Source organism: Eptatretus burgeri, chromosome 9, assembly GCF_056783735.1.
Source record: "Eptatretus burgeri isolate ZD-2024b chromosome 9, Ebu_testis_v1, whole genome shotgun sequence".
Classification (NCBI taxonomy): Eukaryota; Metazoa; Chordata; class Myxini; order Myxiniformes; family Myxinidae; genus Eptatretus; species Eptatretus burgeri.
The window spans coordinates 71,166,504-71,175,208 of NC_140969.1; the positions used below are offsets into that span (position 1 = coordinate 71,166,504).

General features: G+C 62.8%; 2 non-coding genes and 1 pseudogene across 2 annotated transcripts; all 3 read left to right on the forward strand.

Annotated features, from left to right (window-relative positions):
* The first annotated feature begins 404 nt into the window (after positions 1–404).
* LOC147020322 (18S ribosomal RNA) lies at positions 405–2,383 on the forward strand. Its single transcript, XR_015062134.1, has one exon. It is a non-coding gene; the product is annotated as an 18S ribosomal RNA (ribosomal RNA).
* A 435-nt stretch (positions 2,384–2,818) lies between these two features.
* Positions 2,819–2,974, forward strand: LOC147020323 (5.8S ribosomal RNA). The gene has a single exon (XR_015062130.1). It is a non-coding gene; the product is annotated as a 5.8S ribosomal RNA (ribosomal RNA).
* Positions 2,975–3,473: 499 nt separating this feature from the next.
* Positions 3,474–8,705, forward strand: part of LOC147020324 (28S ribosomal RNA) — an 8,625-nt pseudogene continuing 3,393 nt past the window's right edge.

Here is an 8,705-nt window from a genome sequence, read left to right on the forward strand (position 1 = left end):
CGCCGTTAACGCGCCTTCGGAGCGGTGACTCTCTTCCTCTGACCGGTGCAGCGATCGAGAGGCGCGCGAGAGATGCGTACCAAGAACGGAACGAACGTTGAACGTTGTTCGTGGCGTGAGGTTGTCGCCGGGGCGATACGAAGGACGAAGTACGAAGTCCAAGTGCGGGACAAGAGGGACGAGGCAGACGAGCCCTCGGGAGCGATGTCGTGCGAGCGAGAGGGAAACGAGTCGGCATAGCACAACACGACACAACGGTGCAACAACGGTGGCGGGGTTCCGCCGCGGCGCGTGGTCGCGCGGTTCTCCCGGTGCTCCCCGGCCCGGCACGTGCGACGTGCGACGCGCCGCGCGGCGCGTGACGGTCGGCGTGCCGTGGTCTTTACGGCGGCTCCTCACGCCGCTCCCTGGTTGATCCTGCCAGCCGCATATGCTTGTCTCAAAGACTAAGCCATGCATGTCTAAGTGCGAACGGAAGGACCCGTTGAGACTGCGAATGGCTCATTAAATCAGTTATGGTCTCTTTGAGCGCTCGGAAGTTACTCGGATAACTGTGGCAATTCTAGAGCTAATACATGCAAACGAGCGCCGGTCCCCACGGGTGAAGGTTCCCTGACGTCGTGGGGAGGCGCGCATTTATCAGCACCAAAACCGACGCGGTGCCCGCCCACCTTCCCTTCCTTTCCCCTTCGTGGGGTGAGGTCCTTCGGGGGCCCTTCCTTCGGGAGGGTTCGGGGCTCGGCGTGGGCCCGTCCACGGGATGGTGACTCTGGATAAACCATGGCAGATCGCTCGGCCTCCGCGCCGGCGACGTTTCATTCGAATGTCTGCCCTATCAACTTTCGATGGCAGGCTTCGCGCCTGCCATGGTGGCTACGGGTGACGGGGAATCAGGGTTCGATTCCGGAGAGGGAGCCTGAGAAACGGCTACCACATCCAAGGAAGGCAGCAGGCGCGCAAATTACCCACTCCCGACACGGTGAGGTAGTGACGAAAAATACCGATGCAGGCCTCGGTCGAGGCGCTGCTATCGGAATGGGTGCACCTTAAACCCATGTGCGAGGATCCATTGGAGGGCAAGTCTGGTGCCAGCAGCCGCGGTAATTCCAGCTCCAACAGCGTAAGCGAACGCTGTTGCAGTTAAAAGCTCGTATTTGGAAATCACGCCGGGGCTCGCGGGGGGGACGTGCCGCGAGGCGCGCTTCCTGTCCCCGCCCGTCCCCGGCGGCGAGACTGTCGGAGCCCTGCGGACGCTCTTGGATGAGTGTCCGTTGCGGGCCGGAAGCGTTTACCTTGAGGAAACTGGAGTGCTCAGAGCGGGTCGGTAGAGCCTGTACACCGCAGCTGGGAATAATGGAATAGGGCCTCGGTCCTATTTTGTTGGTTTTGCGGGACGGAGGTCATGATTGAGAGGGACTGCCGGGGGCATTCATACTGCGCCGCGAGAGGTGAAATTCTGGGACCGGCGCAAGACGGACTAAAGCGAAAGCATTTGCCAAGAATGTTTTCCTTAATCAAGAACGAAGGTCGGAGGCTCGAAGGCGATCAGATACCGCCCTAGTTTCGACGGTAAACTATGCCGACCGGCGATCGGGCGGCGTCGAATGGCATGACCCGTCCGGCAGCCATGAGGGAAACCAGGAGTTTCTGGGTTCCGGGGGGAGTATGGTTGCAAAGCTGAAACTTAAAGGAATTGACGGAAGGGCACCACCAGGAGTGGAGCCTGCGGCTCAATTTGACTCAACACGGGAAAGCTCACCTGGGCCGGACACGAGAAGGATTGACAGACTGAGAGCTCTTTCACGATTCTGTGGGTGGTGGTGCATGGCCGTTCTTAGTTGGTGGAGCGATCCGTCTGGTTGATTCCGATAACGAGCGAGACTCCGACACGCTAACTAGTTCCGCGACCCCGGTGTGGCCGGCGGACTAACTTCTTAGAGGGACGAGCGGCTGCAAGCCGTGCGAGATGGAGCAATAACAGGTCTGTGATGCCCTTCGATGTCCGGGGCCGCACGCGCGCTACACTGGCCGGGCCAGCGTGTACCTTGCCCTTCGCCGACAGGCTCGGGTAAACCGCTGAGCCCCGTCCGTGATGGGGACTGGGGCTTGAGACAGTGTCCCACGAACGAGGAATTCCCAGTAAGCGCGAGTCATCAGCTCGCGTTGATTAAGTCCCTGCCCTTTGTACACACCGCCCGTCGCTACTACCGATCGGACGGTTTGGTGAGATCCTCGGATCAGCCCCTGCACGGGCCGTCCGTGGCACTCGTTGTCGTCGTGTCGGCTCGTGCCGGTGCGCCGAAAAGATGAGCGAACTTGACTGTCTAGAGGAAGTAAAAGTCGTAACAAGGTTTCCGTAGGTGAACCTGCGGAAGGATCATTATCGGGACGAGCATGGCATAACGGCATCTCGAAGGAAGGCATAATGGCATGGCATGGTATGGTCGATGGTCAATGCGAGAGCACGGAGCACCCTTGGTCGAGACTGCCGAGGGTGCGGAAGACGCGATCGTCGACGCCGTGTCGGCGATGCGTCGGCGACGATTTTTTTTTCCGTGGATGTGGCTTCGCCGCGGTGTCGAAGAGCAGTCGTCGTCGTCGTCGTCGTCGTCGTCTGCGCTGCTGCACAGCTGCGCGGCGGCGAGGCCTTCTTTTCTTTCTCGCCGCACCGTGGTCGAGGTGATTCGCCCGTCGGGACGATTCGTTCGTCGAGGGAAGGCGAAGGCGAGGCCGATGTTGCGATGAAGGTTTGTCCCACTGACGGAAGACGAGGCGCGCAGCTTCGTCGTCGGTGTTTAATGAAGCATCGTCTTGGAACGACTCACAGCGGTGGATCACTCGGCTCGTGCGTCGATGAAAAACGCAGCCAACTGCGAGAACTGGTGTGAATTGCAGGATACACTGATCATCGATACGTTGAACGCAAATTGCGGCCCCGGGCTACACACCCGGGGCCACGCCTGTCTGAGGGTCGCTCGATTATCGATCGGGAGCACGGGTGTCCTGGCCTTCCTTCGCGCTTCGCGCTTCGCGCTTCGGTGGGCCGGGCCTCGCTACGCGCTTTGCGCTACGCGCTTTGCGTGGTTCCCGCGAATGGGAGTTCGAGGCCGCTCAACGGTCGCGGCTCTTCGAAATGCAGCACCGTTGTTGTTTTTGCGTTGTTTGGTCGTGCCGCCGCCGTGGCCGTGGCGTGGGTGCGGTCGTCGGTGGCCCTCGAGTGAGTGAGCCTGCTTCGACTTCGACTTCGATTTCGACTTGTTCGGCTTCGACATCGACTTCGACTTCGTCGCGCGTGCGTGCACGGCTCCATGTCGGTGTGGCGACCACGGCGTATAGAGAGAGGGAGACAGCGCAGAGAGCCAGATCCGAGTCTCCGCGTCTCCCGTGTGAGTTGCGACGGGGACCGGTGGCCAGACACGGAGAGCGCGTCGCTCTCGCGGCGGCGTGCCTCTCCGGGAGCACTTTGATGTTTGCGACCTCAGATCAGACGTGACGACCCGCTTAATTTAAGCATATTACTAAGCGGAGGAAAAGAAACTAACGAGGATTCCCTCAGTAACGGCGAGTGAACAGGGAAAAGCCCAGCGCCGAATCCCCGCCCGCACTACGGGCGTGTGGAGTTGTGGCGTACAGGAGCTCGCACCTCCCGGTATCGCTCGGGGGTCCAAGTCCTTTCGATCGGGGCCTCCTCCATGGACGGTGGCAGGCCGGTGCGATGGCCCCCGACGTGCCGGGGTCGGGTCTCTTAGGAGTCGGGTTGCTTGGGAATGCAGCCTAAAGTGGGTGGTAAACTCCATCCAAGGCTAAATACGTGCACGAGGCCGATAGCCGACAAGTACCGTGAGGGAAAGTTGAAAAGAACTCTGAAGAGAGAGTTCAAGAGTTCGTGAAACCGTTGCGAGGTAAACGGGTGGGATCCGCGCGGTCCGCCCGGAGGAGTCAGCCGTGGCGTCGGACGCCCGTCGTGGGTGTCGCGGTACCCGTCCCGCGCCCGGACGCCGTCGCGTCGACCGTCCCCTCGTGGGTCGGGTGCGCTTCGACGATCCCGGTCAACGTGTGGGCGGGCCTCGCCCCTCGGCGGACTCGTCCGCCGCCCGGTGCATTTTCTCCGCGTGCGGTGCGCCGCGACCGGTTCCGGAGGCGGCCAGGAGCGCCTGGGTTTTTCGACCGAGAGCTTTGCGATTTGTCGAGGCGCCGTGGCGGGGCCTGCGACCGGTGCTCTCCGCGTCGCGCCTTCGCGCGTCGTCGTGGGGGAGGCACCGGGCCGCGCCCGTCGCGGGGGCCTGGCGAGAGCGTTCGCTCGCCCCGGGACCGAGTGAAACTGGACGGAAAGAAAAGTCTGACGCCGCGCCGCGTGCGAGCGTGGTTTCGCGAAAGCGGCCGTGTCTCGTGCGTCCGGGGCGCCTCCGCCGCCCGCCGCTCCGTCGACTGGCGGCAAACTGTTCTCAGTGCGTCGTCGACCGTGGTGCGGCGCCGCGGTGCCGTGCGCCTCCGGCAGGGGCCGTTTCCGCGTCCGCGTGGCCGGCGCGCCGAGGGCTTCGTGCGTCGGTCGGGGCCCTTCGGGGGGGTTCGGGTCCTCCGGGGCCCGTCCTCTCCCCGTGCGGGTTTCCCGGCCGCGCGCGCGTTTTCCTCGTGCGTGTCGTGTCGCGCGTTGGCGGTGCGGTCCCCGGCGCTCGGGGTCTGCGGCGAGGGTCGGAATCCCACCCGACCCGTCTTGAAACACGGACCAAGGAGTCTAACACGTGCGCGAGTCGAAGGGCTCGAAAGAAACCCCGGAGGCGCAATGAAAGTGTGCGGTGCGCGCGCGGTCGGGTTAAGGCGTCCCGTCCGCTCGGCGGCCGGGTCGGGCGGTGCGGGTGCTGGTGCGAGCGCGGTGCTCCTCGGGTCCGGTGGCTTCGTGCCTCCTCTCTCGGCGGGCACCCTCTCGCGTCTCGTCTCGCGCCGTTTCGGCCCGGACCGCCGGCAAGCGGCGAGCGCTCCCGTCGTGCTGGCGCGCGACACCGTCGGGCGGGATCCTCGCCGCCGTGGCAGGGGCGAGGCGCACCGCCGGCCCGTCCTGCGCTCTCCGTCCGGCGCGTGCCGGCGGAGGCGGACGGAGCCACAGCGTACTTGTTGGTACCCGAAAGATGGTGAGCTACGCCCGGGCAGGGCGAAGCCAGGGGAAACCCTGGTGGAGGCCCGCAGCGGTTCTGACGTGCAAATCGATCGTACGACCCGGGCGTAGGGGCGAAAGACCAATCGAACCATCTAGTAGCTGGTTCCCTCCGAAGTTTCCCTCAGGATAGCTGGAGCTCTCGCTGGATGCGCAGTTTTATCCGGTAAAGCGACTGACGAGAGGCATTGGGGCCGAAACGGCTTCAACCTATTCTCAAACTTTGAATGGGTAAGACGCCCGGCTCGCAGCTTCGGAGCCGGGCGCGCGCGTCGCGCGCGCGTGCGCGTGGCGCGTGGGCGAAGAATGCGAGCTGCCCAGTGGGCCACTTTTGGTAAGCAGAACTGGCGCTGCGGGATGAACCGAACGCCGGGTTAAGGCGCCGAACGCGAACGCTCATCGGAGCCCTGGCAAAAGGTGTTGGTTGGTCGAGACAGCAGGGCGGTGGCCATGGAAGTCGGAATCCGCTAAGGAGTGTGTAACGACTCACCTGCCGAATCAACTGGCCCTGAAAATGGATGGCGCTCGAGCGTCGGGCCTATACCCGGCCGTCGCCGGCGATGTACCGTTCCTTCGCGCTTGGCGCGTCGCCTTCGCGCGGCGCGCACACGGCGTGTGGTCCGTGCGCCACGCCGCGACGAGTAGGAGGGCCGCCGCGGTGGCGCTGAAGCCTTGGGCGTGGGCCCGGGTGGAGCCGCCGCGGGTGCAGATCTTGGTGGTAGTAGCAAATATTCAAACGAGAGACTTTGAAGGCCGAGGTGGAGAAGGGTTCCATGTGAACAGTGCTTGGACATGGGTGAGTCGGTCCTAAGTGACGGGCGAAGGCCTTGCGGACGATGTTGGGCGATGGGCTCCCATCCGCCCCGGTGCGAGCGAAAGGGAATCGGGCTCAGATCCCCGAACCCAGAGTGCGGAGAAAGGTCGGGGGATGGTTCGCGTGCTTGCACTTTGTGCTCGTCGCGGCCGCCCAACGTTGCGGTAACGCAAAGCGCGCCTGGAGACGGCGGCGGGGGTGCCGGGAAGAGTTTTCTTTTCTTCGTGAAGGGACGGGCGCCCTGGAATGGGTTTTACCCGAGATAGGGGCCCGCGCCCTGCAGAGCGTCGCGGCTCCTGCGGCGTCCGGCGGGCCCTCGCCGCCCCTTGAAAATCCGGGTGCGATGACTGAATCTCGCTCTGGGCCGTACCCATATCCGCAGCAGGTCTCCAAGGTGAACAGCCTCTGGTGCGATGGAACAATGTGGGTAAGGGAAGTCGGCAAGCCAGATCCGTAACTTCGGGACAAGGATTGGCTCTGAGGGCTGGGTCGGTCGAGCCGGGGCGCGAAGCGGTGTACGGGAACGCGCTCGCGGTCGGGCGAGCCTCCGTTTCCCGGGGCCGCGGGGCTCCCGGCCCGTCGTCCGGTCCGCCGGCGTCACGCGGCGTGGCGTCGGGTTCTACCACCGGCGTGGGCGGTGCGTTCGGCCGCGCCGTTCGCCGCCGCCGTCCGGGGAGGTGTGTGCGGGGTGCCGGTCGCGGCCGTCCCGCCCCGCTCCTCGCCGGGGCGTCTTTTCTCTACCGTTGTCGAGCGCTCCGCGTGGCGCGCGGCGACCCGCGTTTTGCGGTCGCGTTTCCGTCGCTTTCTCCCCCCCCCTCCTTCGTGGGGGTGCGGGGGGGGTTCGCGGCGGGAGCTCGGCCACGGCGCTCGTCGTCCGCGCGTCCCGTCGGGGGTCAAACGTGCGGCCGCGGAGTGGAGAGCGTCTCGGCGTGGGGCGGGCGAGACGCTTCGGCCGGTCTCGTCGCCGTCCCGGGTGCGGTCGCGTGTCGGTGCGCGCCATCGATCCCCGCCTTCGCGCCGGCGGGCCCGTGCCCTCTCGCGGGGCGTCGGCGTCGGCGTCGGGCGTCTTGGGCCGGATCGGCCCGGCGGCAGTCTCGGAGCGTGAGGGACTCTGTTGCGAACGTGAGCCGTTGCCTCCCCGTGGAGCGCTCCGGCTGCGGCGTGCGCGCGGTCTGCCCGGACCCTCCGCGTCCCGCGTCCTCTTCCGACCCTCCCGAGGTTCGGTCGTTGGGCAAAGGTGCGATGGTGCGAGGCTCGAGTGCGCGCGTGCGCCTCGGCCGGCGACCGACAGTCGCCTGAGAACCGGTGCGGACAAGGGGATTCCGACTGTTTAATTAAAACAGAGCATCGCGATGGCCGGCGATCGAGTGTGGACGCGATGTGATTTCTGCCCAGTGCTCTGAATGTCAAAGTGATGAGATTCACCGACGCGCGGGTAAACGGCGGGAGTAACTATGACTCTCCGCTGGCAATATCACAGATGAGAACTCACCCACAATAGAAAAGAGGGAACTGGTTCCCCCGTCCTATGTGGAGGTTGGTCTGGCAGACTCCAGCCAGGAAAGTGAGATGGATGACAAGTGGCAAGATGACATTAAGAATTATATAAAAGGGCTACCAAAAGGGACAACAACATGGAGCGAGCACCGACTGGATGACCTGATCAGTCGCCTGCACTTGGTTAGCCCTGAGGAACTTAGAAACGAGCTTGAGGCTATTGTGAGAATGATGACATCGAGTGTGAGAAGCAATGTTCGCCCAGTCGGAGGCACCGGGGGTCGTATGAGAAAGACAGCCCGAAAGAACACTGAGAGTACAGATGGAATTGGCAGTAAGTATAATAGTCCCACCCGTGCTCGGGGTGGGGGCAACGAGGTGGCCAGGAGGCAGGCTCGCAAAACTGAGTTCGCCGCGATTCAAAGATTGATTCGCGTGAACCCAGGCCGTGCCGCTAGACAGTGTATTGACGGGTCTTGGGGTCGGAGGAAACATTCTGTGGATCCCACAGAAATGCATCGCTTCTGGAAAGATGTCTTCGAGAGGGAGTCAGAAGTGGGTGCTGAACATCTGAAAAACACTAAGACATGTTGGCAGCTGGTGCGACCGATCACATCCCAGGATGTGGAAAGGGAAAAATCATTGTTGAGAAACGGCGCACCCGGTGTGGACGGTATTGGCCTTCGGCTAATCCGTTCCATACCGAACAGCTGTCTGAGTAAGATGTTCAATCTGTGGCTGTTTGCGGGATACTTATCACTATGTCTGAAGAAGCACAGAACGGTGCTTATCCCAAAAACTGATGAACCTAAGAATGCCTCCGAGTTCCGACCGATCACGATCAGCAGTTACCTTGTGCGTCTCCACCATAAGATAATCGCCAAACGGTGCTCATCAGCCTTCGAGCTGCACCCGGCACAACGTGCGTTTAGGAAAGGCGATGGGTGTGCTGAAAACACCATGCTTCTCGATGCGATTCTCCGAGATGCCACCCAGAACCTTCAACCTTTGCGTCTCGCAGTGCTGGACGTCTCGAAGGCCTTTGACTCCGTTAGCCACGGTGCGATACTAAATGCGATTGCGAGGATGGGTGCTCCGTCACCCCTCCTCAGCTATATAGCACAATCGTATGATGGTTGTGTGACTTACTTGGACTGTTGTCGCGATCTACCAATTTCAATGACCCGAGGAGTAAAACAGGGCGACCCCCTCTCCCCCATCTTGTTCAATTCTGTATTGGAC